The following is a 19072-nucleotide window of genomic DNA, read 5'->3' on the forward strand; positions in this document are numbered from 1 at the left end:
CGGGGGCGTGGGCAAGAGGGAATCACATGCTAAGTACTGAGCCTGGGGAATGATGGGATAGCTGCAGCCTCCCACTCTGGGGACCTATCCAGAGACAGGGAAGTAGGCCCTGGCCAGGTGACATGTCTGCTCCTTTCCATCGCCCCCCTGGGGCTGTGGCCTGGCTGCCAGCCTCTTGCCTCGCCCTAGCCTCCCCAGGCCCAGACTCTGGCTGAGGACCCCAGGCCGTGGCCCGGCGAGGGCTCTGCCCGGCGAGGGTTCTGTCGGCAGCGTTTGGGAGCGTTCGGGAAGGCGTGAGGGGCTCAGGGCGAGAACCCCTGCTCGCTTGCAGGCCTGTTTGTCCCTGGCTTTCAGCCACAAGCAGTCGACTGGGGCCTAGCCAGGCAACAGGGCACTGCATACCTCTAGAGGCGGCCTCAGTGGCAGCTCTTAGGCTTCAAAAGCCCCAAATCTCTGCTTCTGGGCCCAAAGTCGACATGGCAATCGCCCTTCTGTGCTTGCTGTAGCCCTGGCTTTCCCCCACCCGTGTCAGCAAGGTGCAGCATAGCGAAAGCAGGGCCCTGATTGGCGCTGCCGGTGGGCGTGGACATGCAAATGTTGCTGGCCGGCCGAGGCCTGTGGGAAGCTGCTGTGGGTAGCTGCGCGCTTTCCAAAGTGGGCACAGGGGCCTTGGCTGGTCACCTTGCGCCCCACAATGCCCATGCTCTGCTTCGCCCGGCCTCAGGCCTTGCCTGTGTGAATGCCACCCTCGCTCTGCGGGGAGATGCTCAGCGGCCCGCCCTCGCCCTGTCCCCTTCCAACTCATACTTACCTGGCAGGGGAGACACCATGATCACGAAGGTGGTTCTCCCAGGGTGAGGCTCATCCATTGCACTTCGGATGTGCTGACCCCTGCGATGTCCCCAAATGCGGGATACTCGACTGCATAATTTCTGGTAGTGGGGGACTGCGTTCGCGCTTTCCCCTGATCTCTGGTTTCAAGAAAGACAAAAAGGAAAAAAAAATAAAAAGGAGTCTGGAGCACCCTTTCTCGTCTTCTGTGTTCTTTCTGGGGTGCTGCGGCTGGATTGGAGGGGGGCGGGGGCGTGGGCAAGAGGGAATCACATGCTAAGTACTGAGCCTGGGGAATGATGGGATAGCTGCAGCCTCCCACTCTGGGGACCTATCCAGAGACAGGGAAGTAGGCCCTGGCCAGGTGACATGTCTGCTCCTTTCCATCGCCCCCCTGGGGCTGTGGCCTGGCTGCCAGCCTCTTGCCTCGCCCTAGCCTCCCCAGGCCCAGACTCTGGCTGAGGACCCCAGGCCGTGGCCCGGCGAGGGCTCTGCCCGGCGAGGGTTCTGTCGGCAGCGTTTGGGAGCGTTCGGGAAGGCGTGAGGGGCTCAGGGCGAGAACCCCTGCTCGCTTGCAGGCCTGTTTGTCCCTGGCTTTCAGCCACAAGCAGTCGACTGGGGCCTAGCCAGGCAACAGGGCACTGCATACCTCTAGAGGCGGCCTCAGTGGCAGCTCTTAGGCTTCAAAAGCCCCAAATCTCTGCTTCTGGGCCCAAAGTCGACATGGCAATCGCCCTTCTGTGCTTGCTGTAGCCCTGGCTTTCCCCCACCCGTGTCAGCAAGGTGCAGCATAGCGAAAGCAGGGCCCTGATTGGCGCTGCCGGTGGGTGTGGACATGCAAATGTTGCTGGCCGGCCGAGGCCTGTGGGAAGCTGCTGTGGGTAGCTGCGCGCTTTCCAAAGTGGGCACAGGGGCCTTGGCTGGTCACCTTGCGCCCCACAATGCCCATGCTCTGCTTCGCCCGGCCTCAGGCCTTGCCTGTGTGAATGCCACCCTCGCTCTGCGGGGAGATGCCCAGCGGCCCGCCCTCACCCTGTCCCCTTCCAACTCATACTTACCTGGCAGGGGAGACACCATGATCACGAAGGTGGTTCTCCCAGGGTGAGGCTCATCCATTGCACTTCGGATGTGCTGACCCCTGCGATGTCCCCAAATGCGGGATACTCGACTGCATAATTTCTGGTAGTGGGGGACTGCGTTCGCGCTTTCCCCTGATCTCTGGTTTCAAGAAAGACAAAAAGGAAAAAAAAATAAAAAGGAGTCTGGAGCACCCTTTGACGTTTCTTGTGGTCCGTCCAGGGTGCTGTAAGCTGGCTGGAATGGTGAGTGGGCGAGGGCCAATTAGATATGCAAATTTACAAGCCTGGGGATGCTGGCTCAGGGCTTAGAAACGTGCTTCTGGGCCCGATTTCGACCTGGCAAGCCCTCTGTTGTGCTTACGAAAGCCTTTGCTTGTGCACAGTTTAAAGGGCCTGAAAAATCTGCTTTTGGGCCCGATTTAGGCCTGCCAAGCCCTCTCGTGTGCTTGCTGTAGCCCTGGCTTTCCCCCACCCGTGTCAGCAAGGTGCAGCATAGCGAAAGCAGGGCCCTGATTGGCGCTGCCGGTGGGCGTGGACATGCAAATGTTGCTGGCCGGCCGAGGCCTGTGGGAAGCTGCTGTGGGTAGCTGCGCGCTTTCCAAAGTGGGCACAGGGGCCTTGGCTGGTCACCTTGCGCCCCACAATGCCCATGCTCTGCTTCGCCCGGCCTCAGGCCTTGCCTGTGTGAATGCCACCCTCGCTCTGCGGGGAGATGCCCAGCGGCCCGCCCTCACCCTGTCCCCTTCCAACTCATACTTACCTGGCAGGGGAGACACCATGATCACGAAGGTGGTTCTCCCAGGGTGAGGCTCATCCATTGCACTTCGGATGTGCTGACCCCTGCGATGTCCCCAAATGCGGGATACTCGACTGCATAATTTCTGGTAGTGGGGGACTGCGTTCGCGCTTTCCCCTGATCTCTGGTTTCAAGAAAGACAAAAAGGAAAAAAAAATAAAAAGGAGTCTGGAGCACCCTTTCTCGTCTTCTGTGTTCTTTCTGGGGTGCTGCGGCTGGATTGGAGGGGGGCGGGGGCGTGGGCAAGAGGGAATCACATGCTAAGTACTGAGCCTGGGGAATGATGGGATAGCTGCAGCCTCCCACTCTGGGGACCTATCCAGAGACAGGGAAGTAGGCCCTGGCCAGGTGACATGTCTGCTCCTTTCCATCGCCCCCCTGGGGCTGTGGCCTGGCTGCCAGCCTCTTGCCTCGCCCTAGCCTCCCCAGGCCCAGACTCTGGCTGAGGACCCCAGGCCGTGGCCCGGCGAGGGCTCTGCCCGGCGAGGGTTCTGTCTGCAGCGTTTGGGAGCGTTCGGGAAGGCGTGAGGGGCTCAGGGCGAGAACCCCTGCTCGCTTGCAGGCCTGTTTGTCCCTGGCTTTCAGCCACAAGCAGTCGACTGGGGCCTAGCCAGGCAACAGGGCACTGCATACCTCTAGAGGCGGCCTCAGTGGCAGCTCTTAGGCTTCAAAAGCCCCAAATCTCTGCTTCTGGGCCCAAAGTCGACATGGCAATCGCCCTTCTGTGCTTGCTGTAGCCCTGGCTTTCCCCCACCCGTGTCAGCAAGGTGCAGCATAGCGAAAGCAGGGCCCTGATTGGCGCTGCCGGTGGGCGTGGACATGCAAATGTTGCTGGCCGGCCGAGGCCTGTGGGAAGCTGCTGTGGGTAGCTGCGCGCTTTCCAAAGTGGGCACAGGGGCCTTGGCTGGTCACCTTGCGCCCCACAATGCCCATGCTCTGCTTCGCCCGGCCTCAGGCCTTGCCTGTGTGAATGCCACCCTCGCTCTGCGGGGAGATGCCCAGCGGCCCGCCCTCACCCTGTCCCCTTCCAACTCATACTTACCTGGCAGGGGAGACACCATGATCACGAAGGTGGTTCTCCCAGGGTGAGGCTCATCCATTGCACTTCGGATGTGCTGACCCCTGCGATGTCCCCAAATGCGGGATACTCGACTGCATAATTTCTGGTAGTGGGGGACTGCGTTCGCGCTTTCCCCTGATCTCTGGTTTCAAGAAAGACAAAAAGGAAAAAAAAATAAAAAGGAGTCTGGAGCACCCTTTCTCGTCTTCTGTGTTCTTTCTGGGGTGCTGCGGCTGGATTGGAGGGGGGCGGGGGCGTGGGCAAGAGGGAATCACATGCTAAGTACTGAGCCTGGGGAATGATGGGATAGCTGCAGCCTCCCACTCTGGGGACCTATCCAGAGACAGGGAAGTAGGCCCTGGCCAGGTGACATGTCTGCTCCTTTCCATCGCCCCCCTGGGGCTGTGGCCTGGCTGCCAGCCTCTTGCCTCGCCCTAGCCTTCCCAGGCCCAGACTCTGGCTGAGGACCCCAGGCCGTGGCCCGGCGAGGGCTCTGCCCGGCGAGGGTTCTGTCTGCAGCGTTTGGGAGCGTGAGGGAAGGCGTGAGGGGCTCAGGGCGAGAACCCCTGCTCGCTTGCAGGCCTGTTTGTCCCTGGCTTTCAGCCACAAGCAGTCGACTGGGGCCTAGCCAGGCAACAGGGCACTGCATACCTCTAGAGGCGGCCTCAGTGGCAGCTCTTAGGCTTCAAAAGCCCCAAATCTCTGCTTCTGGGCCCAAAGTCGACATGGCAATCGCCCTTCTGTGCTTGCTGTAGCCCTGGCTTTCCCCCACCCGTGTCAGCAAGGTGCAGCATAGCGAAAGCAGGGCCCTGATTGGCGCTGCCGGTGGGCGTGGACATGCAAATGTTGCTGGCCGGCCGAGGCCTGTGGGAAGCTGCTGTGGGTAGCTGCGCGCTTTCCAAAGTGGGCACAGGGGCCTTGGCTGGTCACCTTGCGCCCCACAATGCCCATGCTCTGCTTCGCCCGGCCTCAGGCCTTGCCTGTGTGAATGCCACCCTCGCTCTGCGGGGAGATGCCCAGCGGCCCGCCCTCACCCTGTCCCCTTCCAACTCATACTTACCTGGCAGGGGAGACACCATGATCACGAAGGTGGTTCTCCCAGGGTGAGGCTCATCCATTGCACTTCGGATGTGCTGACCCCTGCGATGTCCCCAAATGCGGGATACTCGACTGCATAATTTCTGGTAGTGGGGGACTGCGTTCGCGCTTTCCCCTGATCTCTGGTTTCAAGAAAGACAAAAAGGAAAAAAAAATAAAAAGGAGTCTGGAGCACCCTTTGACGTTTCTTGTGGTCCGTCCAGGGTGCTGTAAGCTGGCTGGAATGGGGAGTGGGCGAGGGCCAATTAGATATGCAAATTTACAAGCCTGGGGATGCTGGCTCAGGGCTTAGAAACGTGCTTCTGGGCCCGATTTCGACCTGGCAAGCCCTCTGTTGTGCTTGCGAAAGCCTTTGCTTGTGCACAGTTTAAAGGGCCTGAAAAATCTGCTTTTGGGCCCGATTTAGGCCTGCCAAGCCCTCTCGTGTGCTTGCTGTAGCCCTGGCTTTCCCCCACCCGTGTCAGCAAGGTGCAGCATAGCGAAAGCAGGGCCCTGATTGGCGCTGCCGGTGGGCGTGGACATGCAAATGTTGCTGGCCGGCCGAGGCCTGTGGGAAGCTGCTGTGGGTAGCTGCGCGCTTTCCAAAGTGGGCACAGGGGCCTTGGCTGGTCACCTTGCGCCCCACAATGCCCATGCTCTGCTTCGCCCGGCCTCAGGCCTTGCCTGTGTGAATGCCACCCTCGCTCTGCGGGGAGATGCTCAGCGGCCCGCCCTCGCCCTGTCCCCTTCCAACTCATACTTACCTGGCAGGGGAGACACCATGATCACGAAGGTGGTTCTCCCAGGGTGAGGCTCATCCATTGCACTTCGGATGTGCTGACCCCTGCGATGTCCCCAAATGCGGGATACTCGACTGCATAATTTCTGGTAGTGGGGGACTGCGTTCGCGCTTTCCCCTGATCTCTGGTTTCAAGAAAGACAAAAAGGAAAAAAAAATAAAAAGGAGTCTGGAGCACCCTTTCTCGTCTTCTGTGTTCTTTCTGGGGTGCTGCGGCTGGATTGGAGGGGGGCGGGGGCGTGGGCAAGAGGGAATCACATGCTAAGTACTGAGCCTGGGGAATGATGGGATAGCTGCAGCCTCCCACTCTGGGGACCTATCCAGAGACAGGGAAGTAGGCCCTGGCCAGGTGACATGTCTGCTCCTTTCCATCGCCCCCCTGGGGCTGTGGCCTGGCTGCCAGCCTCTTGCCTCGCCCTAGCCTCCCCAGGCCCAGACTCTGGCTGAGGACCCCAGGCCGTGGCCCGGCGAGGGCTCTGCCCGGCGAGGGTTCTGTCGGCAGCGTTTGGGAGCGTTCGGGAAGGCGTGAGGGGCTCAGGGCGAGAACCCCTGCTCGCTTGCAGGCCTGTTTGTCCCTGGCTTTCAGCCACAAGCAGTCGACTGGGGCCTAGCCAGGCAACAGGGCACTGCATACCTCTAGAGGCGGCCTCAGTGGCAGCTCTTAGGCTTCAAAAGCCCCAAATCTCTGCTTCTGGGCCCAAAGTCGACATGGCAATCGCCCTTCTGTGCTTGCTGTAGCCCTGGCTTTCCCCCACCCGTGTCAGCAAGGTGCAGCATAGCGAAAGCAGGGCCCTGATTGGCGCTGCCGGTGGGTGTGGACATGCAAATGTTGCTGGCCGGCCGAGGCCTGTGGGAAGCTGCTGTGGGTAGCTGCGCGCTTTCCAAAGTGGGCACAGGGGCCTTGGCTGGTCACCTTGCGCCCCACAATGCCCATGCTCTGCTTCGCCCGGCCTCAGGCCTTGCCTGTGTGAATGCCACCCTCGCTCTGCGGGGAGATGCCCAGCGGCCCGCCCTCACCCTGTCCCCTTCCAACTCATACTTACCTGGCAGGGGAGACACCATGATCACGAAGGTGGTTCTCCCAGGGTGAGGCTCATCCATTGCACTTCGGATGTGCTGACCCCTGCGATGTCCCCAAATGCGGGATACTCGACTGCATAATTTCTGGTAGTGGGGGACTGCGTTCGCGCTTTCCCCTGATCTCTGGTTTCAAGAAAGACAAAAAGGAAAAAAAAATAAAAAGGAGTCTGGAGCACCCTTTGACGTTTCTTGTGGTCCGTCCAGGGTGCTGTAAGCTGGCTGGAATGGGGAGTGGGCGAGGGCCAATTAGATATGCAAATTTACAAGCCTGGGGATGCTGGCTCAGGGCTTAGAAACGTGCTTCTGGGCCCGATTTCGACCTGGCAAGCCCTCTGTTGTGCTTGCGAAAGCCTTTGCTTGTGCACAGTTTAAAGGGCCTGAAAAATCTGCTTTTGGGCCCGATTTAGGCCTGCCAAGCCCTCTCGTGTGCTTGCTGTAGCCCTGGCTTTCCCCCACCCGTGTCAGCAAGGTGCAGCATAGCGAAAGCAGGGCCCTGATTGGCGCTGCCGGTGGGCGTGGACATGCAAATGTTGCTGGCCGGCCGAGGCCTGTGGGAAGCTGCTGTGGGTAGCTGCGCGCTTTCCAAAGTGGGCACAGGGGCCTTGGCTGGTCACCTTGCGCCCCACAATGCCCATGCTCTGCTTCGCCCGGCCTCAGGCCTTGCCTGTGTGAATGCCACCCTCGCTCTGCGGGGAGATGCTCAGCGGCCCGCCCTCGCCCTGTCCCCTTCCAACTCATACTTACCTGGCAGGGGAGACACCATGATCACGAAGGTGGTTCTCCCAGGGTGAGGCTCATCCATTGCACTTCGGATGTGCTGACCCCTGCGATGTCCCCAAATGCGGGATACTCGACTGCATAATTTCTGGTAGTGGGGGACTGCGTTCGCGCTTTCCCCTGATCTCTGGTTTCAAGAAAGACAAAAAGGAAAAAAAAATAAAAAGGAGTCTGGAGCACCCTTTCTCGTCTTCTGTGTTCTTTCTGGGGTGCTGCGGCTGGATTGGAGGGGGGCGGGGGCGTGGGCAAGAGGGAATCACATGCTAAGTACTGAGCCTGGGGAATGATGGGATAGCTGCAGCCTCCCACTCTGGGGACCTATCCAGAGACAGGGAAGTAGGCCCTGGCCAGGTGACATGTCTGCTCCTTTCCATCGCCCCCCTGGGGCTGTGGCCTGGCTGCCAGCCTCTTGCCTCGCCCTAGCCTCCCCAGGCCCAGACTCTGGCTGAGGACCCCAGGCCGTGGCCCGGCGAGGGCTCTGCCCGGCGAGGGTTCTGTCGGCAGCGTTTGGGAGCGTTCGGGAAGGCGTGAGGGGCTCAGGGCGAGAACCCCTGCTCGCTTGCAGGCCTGTTTGTCCCTGGCTTTCAGCCACAAGCAGTCGACTGGGGCCTAGCCAGGCAACAGGGCACTGCATACCTCTAGAGGCGGCCTCAGTGGCAGCTCTTAGGCTTCAAAAGCCCCAAATCTCTGCTTCTGGGCCCAAAGTCGACATGGCAATCGCCCTTCTGTGCTTGCTGTAGCCCTGGCTTTCCCCCACCCGTGTCAGCAAGGTGCAGCATAGCGAAAGCAGGGCCCTGATTGGCGCTGCCGGTGGGTGTGGACATGCAAATGTTGCTGGCCGGCCGAGGCCTGTGGGAAGCTGCTGTGGGTAGCTGCGCGCTTTCCAAAGTGGGCACAGGGGCCTTGGCTGGTCACCTTGCGCCCCACAATGCCCATGCTCTGCTTCGCCCGGCCTCAGGCCTTGCCTGTGTGAATGCCACCCTCGCTCTGCGGGGAGATGCCCAGCGGCCCGCCCTCACCCTGTCCCCTTCCAACTCATACTTACCTGGCAGGGGAGACACCATGATCACGAAGGTGGTTCTCCCAGGGTGAGGCTCATCCATTGCACTTCGGATGTGCTGACCCCTGCGATGTCCCCAAATGCGGGATACTCGACTGCATAATTTCTGGTAGTGGGGGACTGCGTTCGCGCTTTCCCCTGATCTCTGGTTTCAAGAAAGACAAAAAGGAAAAAAAAATAAAAAGGAGTCTGGAGCACCCTTTGACGTTTCTTGTGGTCCGTCCAGGGTGCTGTAAGCTGGCTGGAATGGGGAGTGGGCGAGGGCCAATTAGATATGCAAATTTACAAGCCTGGGGATGCTGGCTCAGGGCTTAGAAACGTGCTTCTGGGCCCGATTTCGACCTGGCAAGCCCTCTGTTGTGCTTGCGAAAGCCTTTGCTTGTGCACAGTTTAAAGGGCCTGAAAAATCTGCTTTTGGGCCCGATTTAGGCCTGCCAAGCCCTCTCGTGTGCTTGCTGTAGCCCTGGCTTTCCCCCACCCGTGTCAGCAAGGTGCAGCATAGCGAAAGCAGGGCCCTGATTGGCGCTGCCGGTGGGCGTGGACATGCAAATGTTGCTGGCCGGCCGAGGCCTGTGGGAAGCTGCTGTGGGTAGCTGCGCGCTTTCCAAAGTGGGCACAGGGGCCTTGGCTGGTCACCTTGCGCCCCACAATGCCCATGCTCTGCTTCGCCCGGCCTCAGGCCTTGCCTGTGTGAATGCCACCCTCGCTCTGCGGGGAGATGCCCAGCGGCCCGCCCTCACCCTGTCCCCTTCCAACTCATACTTACCTGGCAGGGGAGACACCATGATCACGAAGGTGGTTCTCCCAGGGTGAGGCTCATCCATTGCACTTCGGATGTGCTGACCCCTGCGATGTCCCCAAATGCGGGATACTCGACTGCATAATTTCTGGTAGTGGGGGACTGCGTTCGCGCTTTCCCCTGATCTCTGGTTTCAAGAAAGACAAAAAGGAAAAAAAAATAAAAAGGAGTCTGGAGCACCCTTTGACGTTTCTTGTGGTCCGTCCAGGGTGCTGTAAGCTGGCTGGAATGGGGAGTGGGCGAGGGCCAATTAGATATGCAAATTTACAAGCCTGGGGATGCTGGCTCAGGGCTTAGAAACGTGCTTCTGGGCCCGATTTCGACCTGGCAAGCCCTCTGTTGTGCTTGCGAAAGCCTTTGCTTGTGCACAGTTTAAAGGGCCTGAAAAATCTGCTTTTGGGCCCGATTTAGGCCTGCCAAGCCCTCTCGTGTGCTTGCTGTAGCCCTGGCTTTCCCCCACCCGTGTCAGCAAGGTGCAGCATAGCGAAAGCAGGGCCCTGATTGGCGCTGCCGGTGGGCGTGGACATGCAAATGTTGCTGGCCGGCCGAGGCCTGTGGGAAGCTGCTGTGGGTAGCTGCGCGCTTTCCAAAGTGGGCACAGGGGCCTTGGCTGGTCACCTTGCGCCCCACAATGCCCATGCTCTGCTTCGCCCGGCCTCAGGCCTTGCCTGTGTGAATGCCACCCTCGCTCTGCGGGGAGATGCTCAGCGGCCCGCCCTCGCCCTGTCCCCTTCCAACTCATACTTACCTGGCAGGGGAGACACCATGATCACGAAGGTGGTTCTCCCAGGGTGAGGCTCATCCATTGCACTTCGGATGTGCTGACCCCTGCGATGTCCCCAAATGCGGGATACTCGACTGCATAATTTCTGGTAGTGGGGGACTGCGTTCGCGCTTTCCCCTGATCTCTGGTTTCAAGAAAGACAAAAAGGAAAAAAAAATAAAAAGGAGTCTGGAGCACCCTTTCTCGTCTTCTGTGTTCTTTCTGGGGTGCTGCGGCTGGATTGGAGGGGGGCGGGGGCGTGGGCAAGAGGGAATCACATGCTAAGTACTGAGCCTGGGGAATGATGGGATAGCTGCAGCCTCCCACTCTGGGGACCTATCCAGAGACAGGGAAGTAGGCCCTGGCCAGGTGACATGTCTGCTCCTTTCCATCGCCCCCCTGGGGCTGTGGCCTGGCTGCCAGCCTCTTGCCTCGCCCTAGCCTCCCCAGGCCCAGACTCTGGCTGAGGACCCCAGGCCGTGGCCCGGCGAGGGCTCTGCCCGGCGAGGGTTCTGTCGGCAGCGTTTGGGAGCGTTCGGGAAGGCGTGAGGGGCTCAGGGCGAGAACCCCTGCTCGCTTGCAGGCCTGTTTGTCCCTGGCTTTCAGCCACAAGCAGTCGACTGGGGCCTAGCCAGGCAACAGGGCACTGCATACCTCTAGAGGCGGCCTCAGTGGCAGCTCTTAGGCTTCAAAAGCCCCAAATCTCTGCTTCTGGGCCCAAAGTCGACATGGCAATCGCCCTTCTGTGCTTGCTGTAGCCCTGGCTTTCCCCCACCCGTGTCAGCAAGGTGCAGCATAGCGAAAGCAGGGCCCTGATTGGCGCTGCCGGTGGGCGTGGACATGCAAATGTTGCTGGCCGGCCGAGGCCTGTGGGAAGCTGCTGTGGGTAGCTGCGCGCTTTCCAAAGTGGGCACAGGGGCCTTGGCTGGTCACCTTGCGCCCCACAATGCCCATGCTCTGCTTCGCCCGGCCTCAGGCCTTGCCTGTGTGAATGCCACCCTCGCTCTGCGGGGAGATGCTCAGCGGCCCGCCCTCGCCCTGTCCCCTTCCAACTCATACTTACCTGGCAGGGGAGACACCATGATCACGAAGGTGGTTCTCCCAGGGTGAGGCTCATCCATTGCACTTCGGATGTGCTGACCCCTGCGATGTCCCCAAATGCGGGATACTCGACTGCATAATTTCTGGTAGTGGGGGACTGCGTTCGCGCTTTCCCCTGATCTCTGGTTTCAAGAAAGACAAAAAGGAAAAAAAAATAAAAAGGAGTCTGGAGCACCCTTTCTCGTCTTCTGTGTTCTTTCTGGGGTGCTGCGGCTGGATTGGAGGGGGGCGGGGGCGTGGGCAAGAGGGAATCACATGCTAAGTACTGAGCCTGGGGAATGATGGGATAGCTGCAGCCTCCCACTCTGGGGACCTATCCAGAGACAGGGAAGTAGGCCCTGGCCAGGTGACATGTCTGCTCCTTTCCATCGCCCCCCTGGGGCTGTGGCCTGGCTGCCAGCCTCTTGCCTCGCCCTAGCCTCCCCAGGCCCAGACTCTGGCTGAGGACCCCAGGCCGTGGCCCGGCGAGGGCTCTGCCCGGCGAGGGTTCTGTCGGCAGCGTTTGGGAGCGTTCGGGAAGGCGTGAGGGGCTCAGGGCGAGAACCCCTGCTCGCTTGCAGGCCTGTTTGTCCCTGGCTTTCAGCCACAAGCAGTCGACTGGGGCCTAGCCAGGCAACAGGGCACTGCATACCTCTAGAGGCGGCCTCAGTGGCAGCTCTTAGGCTTCAAAAGCCCCAAATCTCTGCTTCTGGGCCCAAAGTCGACATGGCAATCGCCCTTCTGTGCTTGCTGTAGCCCTGGCTTTCCCCCACCCGTGTCAGCAAGGTGCAGCATAGCGAAAGCAGGGCCCTGATTGGCGCTGCCGGTGGGTGTGGACATGCAAATGTTGCTGGCCGGCCGAGGCCTGTGGGAAGCTGCTGTGGGTAGCTGCGCGCTTTCCAAAGTGGGCACAGGGGCCTTGGCTGGTCACCTTGCGCCCCACAATGCCCATGCTCTGCTTCGCCCGGCCTCAGGCCTTGCCTGTGTGAATGCCACCCTCGCTCTGCGGGGAGATGCCCAGCGGCCCGCCCTCACCCTGTCCCCTTCCAACTCATACTTACCTGGCAGGGGAGACACCATGATCACGAAGGTGGTTCTCCCAGGGTGAGGCTCATCCATTGCACTTCGGATGTGCTGACCCCTGCGATGTCCCCAAATGCGGGATACTCGACTGCATAATTTCTGGTAGTGGGGGACTGCGTTCGCGCTTTCCCCTGATCTCTGGTTTCAAGAAAGACAAAAAGGAAAAAAAAATAAAAAGGAGTCTGGAGCACCCTTTGACGTTTCTTGTGGTCCGTCCAGGGTGCTGTAAGCTGGCTGGAATGGTGAGTGGGCGAGGGCCAATTAGATATGCAAATTTACAAGCCTGGGGATGCTGGCTCAGGGCTTAGAAACGTGCTTCTGGGCCCGATTTCGACCTGGCAAGCCCTCTGTTGTGCTTGCGAAAGCCTTTGCTTGTGCACAGTTTAAAGGGCCTGAAAAATCTGCTTTTGGGCCCGATTTAGGCCTGCCAAGCCCTCTCGTGTGCTTGCTGTAGCCCTGGCTTTCCCCCACCCGTGTCAGCAAGGTGCAGCATAGCGAAAGCAGGGCCCTGATTGGCGCTGCCGGTGGGCGTGGACATGCAAATGTTGCTGGCCGGCCGAGGCCTGTGGGAAGCTGCTGTGGGTAGCTGCGCGCTTTCCAAAGTGGGCACAGGGGCCTTGGCTGGTCACCTTGCGCCCCACAATGCCCATGCTCTGCTTCGCCCGGCCTCAGGCCTTGCCTGTGTGAATGCCACCCTCGCTCTGCGGGGAGATGCCCAGCGGCCCGCCCTCACCCTGTCCCCTTCCAACTCATACTTACCTGGCAGGGGAGACACCATGATCACGAAGGTGGTTCTCCCAGGGTGAGGCTCATCCATTGCACTTCGGATGTGCTGACCCCTGCGATGTCCCCAAATGCGGGATACTCGACTGCATAATTTCTGGTAGTGGGGGACTGCGTTCGCGCTTTCCCCTGATCTCTGGTTTCAAGAAAGACAAAAAGGAAAAAAAAATAAAAAGGAGTCTGGAGCACCCTTTCTCGTCTTCTGTGTTCTTTCTGGGGTGCTGCGGCTGGATTGGAGGGGGGCGGGGGCGTGGGCAAGAGGGAATCACATGCTAAGTACTGAGCCTGGGGAATGATGGGATAGCTGCAGCCTCCCACTCTGGGGACCTATCCAGAGACAGGGAAGTAGGCCCTGGCCAGGTGACATGTCTGCTCCTTTCCATCGCCCCCCTGGGGCTGTGGCCTGGCTGCCAGCCTCTTGCCTCGCCCTAGCCTTCCCAGGCCCAGACTCTGGCTGAGGACCCCAGGCCGTGGCCCGGCGAGGGCTCTGCCCGGCGAGGGTTCTGTCTGCAGCGTTTGGGAGCGTGAGGGAAGGCGTGAGGGGCTCAGGGCGAGAACCCCTGCTCGCTTGCAGGCCTGTTTGTCCCTGGCTTTCAGCCACAAGCAGTCGACTGGGGCCTAGCCAGGCAACAGGGCACTGCATACCTCTAGAGGCGGCCTCAGTGGCAGCTCTTAGGCTTCAAAAGCCCCAAATCTCTGCTTCTGGGCCCAAAGTCGACATGGCAATCGCCCTTCTGTGCTTGCTGTAGCCCTGGCTTTCCCCCACCCGTGTCAGCAAGGTGCAGCATAGCGAAAGCAGGGCCCTGATTGGCGCTGCCGGTGGGCGTGGACATGCAAATGTTGCTGGCCGGCCGAGGCCTGTGGGAAGCTGCTGTGGGTAGCTGCGCGCTTTCCAAAGTGGGCACAGGGGCCTTGGCTGGTCACCTTGCGCCCCACAATGCCCATGCTCTGCTTCGCCCGGCCTCAGGCCTTGCCTGTGTGAATGCCACCCTCGCTCTGCGGGGAGATGCCCAGCGGCCCGCCCTCACCCTGTCCCCTTCCAACTCATACTTACCTGGCAGGGGAGACACCATGATCACGAAGGTGGTTCTCCCAGGGTGAGGCTCATCCATTGCACTTCGGATGTGCTGACCCCTGCGATGTCCCCAAATGCGGGATACTCGACTGCATAATTTCTGGTAGTGGGGGACTGCGTTCGCGCTTTCCCCTGATCTCTGGTTTCAAGAAAGACAAAAAGGAAAAAAAAAAAAAAGGAGTCTGGAGCACCCTTTCTCGTCTTCTGTGTTCTTTCTGGGGTGCTGCGGCTGGATTGGAGGGGGGCGGGGGCGTGGGCAAGAGGGAATCACATGCTAAGTACTGAGCCTGGGGAATGATGGGATAGCTGCAGCCTCCCACTCTGGGGACCTATCCAGAGACAGGGAAGTAGGCCCTGGCCAGGTGACATGTCTGCTCCTTTCCATCGCCCCCCTGGGGCTGTGGCCTGGCTGCCAGCCTCTTGCCTCGCCCTAGCCTTCCCAGGCCCAGACTCTGGCTGAGGACCCCAGGCCGTGGCCCGGCGAGGGCTCTGCCCGGCGAGGGTTCTGTCTGCAGCGTTTGGGAGCGTTCGGGAAGGCGTGAGGGGCTCAGGGCGAGAACCCCTGCTCGCTTGCAGGCCTGTTTGTCCCTGGCTTTCAGCCACAAGCAGTCGACTGGGGCCTAGCCAGGCAACAGGGCACTGCATACCTCTAGAGGCGGCCTCAGTGGCAGCTCTTAGGCTTCAAAAGCCCCAAATCTCTGCTTCTGGGCCCAAAGTCGACATGGCAATCGCCCTTCTGTGCTTGCTGTAGCCCTGGCTTTCCCCCACCCGTGTCAGCAAGGTGCAGCATAGCGAAAGCAGGGCCCTGATTGGCGCTGCCGGTGGGCGTGGACATGCAAATGTTGCTGGCCGGCCGAGGCCTGTGGGAAGCTGCTGTGGGTAGCTGCGCGCTTTCCAAAGTGGGCACAGGGGCCTTGGCTGGTCACCTTGCGCCCCACAATGCCCATGCTCTGCTTCGCCCGGCCTCAGGCCTTGCCTGTGTGAATGCCACCCTCGCTCTGCGGGGAGATGCCCAGCGGCCCGCCCTCACCCTGTCCCCTTCCAACTCATACTTACCTGGCAGGGGAGACACCATGATCACGAAGGTGGTTCTCCCAGGGTGAGGCTCATCCATTGCACTTCGGATGTGCTGACCCCTGCGATGTCCCCAAATGCGGGATACTCGACTGCATAATTTCTGGTAGTGGGGGACTGCGTTCGCGCTTTCCCCTGATCTCTGGTTTCAAGAAAGACAAAAAGGAAAAAAAAATAAAAAGGAGTCTGGAGCACCCTTTGACGTTTCTTGTGGTCCGTCCAGGGTGCTGTAAGCTGGCTGGAATGGGGAGTGGGCGAGGGCCAATTAGATATGCAAATTTACAAGCCTGGGGATGCTGGCTCAGGGCTTAGAAACGTGCTTCTGGGCCCGATTTCGACCTGGCAAGCCCTCTGTTGTGCTTGCGAAAGCCTTTGCTTGTGCACAGTTTAAAGGGCCTGAAAAATCTGCTTTTGGGCCCGATTTAGGCCTGCCAAGCCCTCTCGTGTGCTTGCTGTAGCCCTGGCTTTCCCCCACCCGTGTCAGCAAGGTGCAGCATAGCGAAAGCAGGGCCCTGATTGGCGCTGCCGGTGGGCGTGGACATGCAAATGTTGCTGGCCGGCCGAGGCCTGTGGGAAGCTGCTGTGGGTAGCTGCGCGCTTTCCAAAGTGGGCACAGGGGCCTTGGCTGGTCACCTTGCGCCCCACAATGCCCATGCTCTGCTTCGCCCGGCCTCAGGCCTTGCCTGTGTGAATGCCACCCTCGCTCTGCGGGGAGATGCTCAGCGGCCCGCCCTCGCCCTGTCCCCTTCCAACTCATACTTACCTGGCAGGGGAGACACCATGATCACGAAGGTGGTTCTCCCAGGGTGAGGCTCATCCATTGCACTTCGGATGTGCTGACCCCTGCGATGTCCCCAAATGCGGGATACTCGACTGCATAATTTCTGGTAGTGGGGGACTGCGTTCGCGCTTTCCCCTGATCTCTGGTTTCAAGAAAGACAAAAAGGAAAAAAAAATAAAAAGGAGTCTGGAGCACCCTTTCTCGTCTTCTGTGTTCTTTCTGGGGTGCTGCGGCTGGATTGGAGGGGGGCGGGGGCGTGGGCAAGAGGGAATCACATGCTAAGTACTGAGCCTGGGGAATGATGGGATAGCTGCAGCCTCCCACTCTGGGGACCTATCCAGAGACAGGGAAGTAGGCCCTGGCCAGGTGACATGTCTGCTCCTTTCCATCGCCCCCCTGGGGCTGTGGCCTGGCTGCCAGCCTCTTGCCTCGCCCTAGCCTCCCCAGGCCCAGACTCTGGCTGAGGACCCCAGGCCGTGGCCCGGCGAGGGCTCTGCCCGGCGAGGGTTCTGTCGGCAGCGTTTGGGAGCGTTCGGGAAGGCGTGAGGGGCTCAGGGCGAGAACCCCTGCTCGCTTGCAGGCCTGTTTGTCCCTGGCTTTCAGCCACAAGCAGTCGACTGGGGCCTAGCCAGGCAACAGGGCACTGCATACCTCTAGAGGCGGCCTCAGTGGCAGCTCTTAGGCTTCAAAAGCCCCAAATCTCTGCTTCTGGGCCCAAAGTCGACATGGCAATCGCCCTTCTGTGCTTGCTGTAGCCCTGGCTTTCCCCCACCCGTGTCAGCAAGGTGCAGCATAGCGAAAGCAGGGCCCTGATTGGCGCTGCCGGTGGGTGTGGACATGCAAATGTTGCTGGCCGGCCGAGGCCTGTGGGAAGCTGCTGTGGGTAGCTGCGCGCTTTCCAAAGTGGGCACAGGGGCCTTGGCTGGTCACCTTGCGCCCCACAATGCCCATGCTCTGCTTCGCCCGGCCTCAGGCCTTGCCTGTGTGAATGCCACCCTCGCTCTGCGGGGAGATGCCCAGCGGCCCGCCCTCACCCTGTCCCCTTCCAACTCATACTTACCTGGCAGGGGAGACACCATGATCACGAAGGTGGTTCTCCCAGGGTGAGGCTCATCCATTGCACTTCGGATGTGCTGACCCCTGCGATGTCCCCAAATGCGGGATACTCGACTGCATAATTTCTGGTAGTGGGGGACTGCGTTCGCGCTTTCCCCTGATCTCTGGTTTCAAGAAAGACAAAAAGGAAAAAAAAATAAAAAGGAGTCTGGAGCACCCTTTGACGTTTCTTGTGGTCCGTCCAGGGTGCTGTAAGCTGGCTGGAATGGGGAGTGGGCGAGGGCCAATTAGATATGCAAATTTACAAGCCTGGGGATGCTGGCTCAGGGCTTAGAAACGTGCTTCTGGGCCCGATTTCGACCTGGCAAGCCCTCTGTTGTGCTTGCGAAAGCCTTTGCTTGTGCACAGTTTAAAGGGCCTGAAAAATCTGCTTTTGGGCCCGATTTAGGCCTGCCAAGCCCTCTCGTGTGCTTGCTGTAGCCCTGGCTTTCCCCCACCCGTGTCAGCAAGGTGCAGCATAGCGAAAGCAGGGCCCTGATTGGCGCTGCCGGTGGGCGTGGACATGCAAATGTTGCTGGCCGGCCGAGGCCTGTGGGAAGCTGCTGTGGGTAGCTGCGCGCTTTCCAAAGTGGGCACAGGGGCCTTGGCTGGTCACCTTGCGCCCCACAATGCCCATGCTCTGCTTCGCCCGGCCTCAGGCCTTGCCTGTGTGAATGCCACCCTCGCTCTGCGGGGAGATGCCCAGCGGCCCGCCCTCACCCTGTCCCCTTCCAACTCATACTTACCTGGCAGGGGAGACACCATGATCACGAAGGTGGTTCTCCCAGGGTGAGGCTCATCCATTGCACTTCGGATGTGCTGACCCCTGCGATGTCCCCAAATGCGGGATACTCGACTGCATAATTTCTGGTAGTGGGGGACTGCGTTCGCGCTTTCCCCTGATCTCTGGTTTCAAGAAAGACAAAAAGGAAAAAAAAATAAAAAGGAGTCTGGAGCACCCTTTCTCGTCTTCTGTGTTCTTTCTGGGGTGCTGCGGCTGGATTGGAGGGGGGCGGGGGCGTGGGCAAGAGGGAATCACATGCTAAGTACTGAGCCTGGGGAATGATGGGATAGCTGCAGCCTCCCACTCTGGGGACCTATCCAGAGACAGGGAAGTAGGCCCTGGCCAGGTGACATGTCTGCTCCTTTCCATCGCCCCCCTGGGGCTGTGGCCTGGCTGCCAGCCTCTTGCCTCGCCCTAGCCTCCCCAGGCCCAGACTCTGGCTGAGGACCCCAGGCCGTGGCCCGGCGAGGGCTCTGCCCGGCGAGGGTTCTGTCGGCAGCGTTTGGGAGCGTTCGGGAAGGCGTGAGGGGCTCAGGGCGAGAACCCCTGCTCGCTTGCAGGCCTGTTTGTCCCTGGCTTTCAGCCACAAGCAGTCGACTGGGGCCTAGCCAGGCAACAGGGCACTGCATACCTCTAGAGGCGGCCTCAGTGGCAGCTCTTAGGCTTCAAAAGCCCCAAATCTCTGCTTCTGGGCCCAAAGTCGACATGGCAATCGCCCTTCTGTGCTTGCTGTAGCCCTGGCTTTCCCCCACCCGTGTCAGCAAGGTGCAGCATAGCGAAAGCAGGGCCCTGATTGGCGCTGCCGGTGGGCGTGGACATGCAAATGTTGCTGGCCGGCCGAGGCCTGTGGGAAGCTGCTGTGGGTAGCTGCGCGCTTTCCAAAGTGGGCACAGGGGCCTTGGCTGGTCACCTTGCGCCCCACAATGCCCATGCTCTGCTTCGCCCGGCCTCAGGCCTTGCCTGTGTGAATGCCACCCTCGCTCTGCGGGGAGATGCTCAGCGGCCCGCCCTCGCCCTGTCCCCTTCCAACTCATACTTACCTGGCAGGGGAGACACCATGATCACGAAGGTGGTTCTCCCAGGGTGAGGCTCATCCATTGCACTTCGGATGTGCTGACCCCTGCGATGTCCCCAAATGCGGGATACTCGACTGCATAATTTCTGGTAGTGGGGGACTGCGTTCGCGCTTTCCCCTG

General features: G+C 60.2%; 20 non-coding genes across 20 annotated transcripts; all 20 read left to right on the forward strand.

Moving 5' to 3' along the window:
• The first annotated feature begins 803 nt into the window (after window positions 1–803).
• Window positions 804–967, forward strand: LOC146864490 (U1 spliceosomal RNA). The gene has a single exon (XR_014977735.1). It is a non-coding gene; the product is annotated as a U1 spliceosomal RNA (small nuclear RNA).
• A 914-nt stretch (window positions 968–1881) lies between these two features.
• On the forward strand, window positions 1882–2045 carry LOC146864491 (U1 spliceosomal RNA). Its single transcript, XR_014977736.1, has one exon. It is a non-coding gene; the product is annotated as a U1 spliceosomal RNA (small nuclear RNA).
• Window positions 2046–2662: 617 nt separating this feature from the next.
• On the forward strand, window positions 2663–2826 carry LOC146864492 (U1 spliceosomal RNA). The gene has a single exon (XR_014977737.1). It is a non-coding gene; the product is annotated as a U1 spliceosomal RNA (small nuclear RNA).
• A 914-nt stretch (window positions 2827–3740) lies between these two features.
• On the forward strand, window positions 3741–3904 carry LOC146864493 (U1 spliceosomal RNA). The gene has a single exon (XR_014977738.1). It is a non-coding gene; the product is annotated as a U1 spliceosomal RNA (small nuclear RNA).
• Window positions 3905–4818: 914 nt separating this feature from the next.
• LOC146864494 (U1 spliceosomal RNA) lies at window positions 4819–4982 on the forward strand. Its single transcript, XR_014977739.1, has one exon. It is a non-coding gene; the product is annotated as a U1 spliceosomal RNA (small nuclear RNA).
• A 617-nt stretch (window positions 4983–5599) lies between these two features.
• Window positions 5600–5763, forward strand: LOC146864495 (U1 spliceosomal RNA). Its single transcript, XR_014977740.1, has one exon. It is a non-coding gene; the product is annotated as a U1 spliceosomal RNA (small nuclear RNA).
• Window positions 5764–6677: 914 nt separating this feature from the next.
• Window positions 6678–6841, forward strand: LOC146864496 (U1 spliceosomal RNA). Its single transcript, XR_014977741.1, has one exon. It is a non-coding gene; the product is annotated as a U1 spliceosomal RNA (small nuclear RNA).
• Window positions 6842–7458: 617 nt separating this feature from the next.
• On the forward strand, window positions 7459–7622 carry LOC146864497 (U1 spliceosomal RNA). The gene has a single exon (XR_014977742.1). It is a non-coding gene; the product is annotated as a U1 spliceosomal RNA (small nuclear RNA).
• Window positions 7623–8536: 914 nt separating this feature from the next.
• LOC146864498 (U1 spliceosomal RNA) lies at window positions 8537–8700 on the forward strand. Its single transcript, XR_014977743.1, has one exon. It is a non-coding gene; the product is annotated as a U1 spliceosomal RNA (small nuclear RNA).
• A 617-nt stretch (window positions 8701–9317) lies between these two features.
• LOC146864499 (U1 spliceosomal RNA) lies at window positions 9318–9481 on the forward strand. The gene has a single exon (XR_014977745.1). It is a non-coding gene; the product is annotated as a U1 spliceosomal RNA (small nuclear RNA).
• A 617-nt stretch (window positions 9482–10098) lies between these two features.
• Window positions 10099–10262, forward strand: LOC146864500 (U1 spliceosomal RNA). Its single transcript, XR_014977746.1, has one exon. It is a non-coding gene; the product is annotated as a U1 spliceosomal RNA (small nuclear RNA).
• Window positions 10263–11176: 914 nt separating this feature from the next.
• Window positions 11177–11340, forward strand: LOC146864501 (U1 spliceosomal RNA). Its single transcript, XR_014977747.1, has one exon. It is a non-coding gene; the product is annotated as a U1 spliceosomal RNA (small nuclear RNA).
• A 914-nt stretch (window positions 11341–12254) lies between these two features.
• Window positions 12255–12418, forward strand: LOC146864502 (U1 spliceosomal RNA). Its single transcript, XR_014977748.1, has one exon. It is a non-coding gene; the product is annotated as a U1 spliceosomal RNA (small nuclear RNA).
• A 617-nt stretch (window positions 12419–13035) lies between these two features.
• Window positions 13036–13199, forward strand: LOC146864503 (U1 spliceosomal RNA). Its single transcript, XR_014977749.1, has one exon. It is a non-coding gene; the product is annotated as a U1 spliceosomal RNA (small nuclear RNA).
• Window positions 13200–14113: 914 nt separating this feature from the next.
• On the forward strand, window positions 14114–14277 carry LOC146864504 (U1 spliceosomal RNA). Its single transcript, XR_014977750.1, has one exon. It is a non-coding gene; the product is annotated as a U1 spliceosomal RNA (small nuclear RNA).
• Window positions 14278–15190: 913 nt separating this feature from the next.
• Window positions 15191–15354, forward strand: LOC146864505 (U1 spliceosomal RNA). Its single transcript, XR_014977751.1, has one exon. It is a non-coding gene; the product is annotated as a U1 spliceosomal RNA (small nuclear RNA).
• Window positions 15355–15971: 617 nt separating this feature from the next.
• Window positions 15972–16135, forward strand: LOC146864506 (U1 spliceosomal RNA). The gene has a single exon (XR_014977752.1). It is a non-coding gene; the product is annotated as a U1 spliceosomal RNA (small nuclear RNA).
• A 914-nt stretch (window positions 16136–17049) lies between these two features.
• LOC146864507 (U1 spliceosomal RNA) lies at window positions 17050–17213 on the forward strand. The gene has a single exon (XR_014977753.1). It is a non-coding gene; the product is annotated as a U1 spliceosomal RNA (small nuclear RNA).
• A 617-nt stretch (window positions 17214–17830) lies between these two features.
• On the forward strand, window positions 17831–17994 carry LOC146864508 (U1 spliceosomal RNA). The gene has a single exon (XR_014977754.1). It is a non-coding gene; the product is annotated as a U1 spliceosomal RNA (small nuclear RNA).
• Window positions 17995–18908: 914 nt separating this feature from the next.
• Window positions 18909–19072, forward strand: LOC146864509 (U1 spliceosomal RNA). Its single transcript, XR_014977756.1, has one exon. It is a non-coding gene; the product is annotated as a U1 spliceosomal RNA (small nuclear RNA).

Source organism: Triturus cristatus, chromosome 2_1 (genome assembly GCF_964204655.1).
Source record: "Triturus cristatus chromosome 2_1, aTriCri1.1, whole genome shotgun sequence".
NCBI classification, from domain to species: Eukaryota; Metazoa; Chordata; class Amphibia; order Caudata; family Salamandridae; genus Triturus; species Triturus cristatus.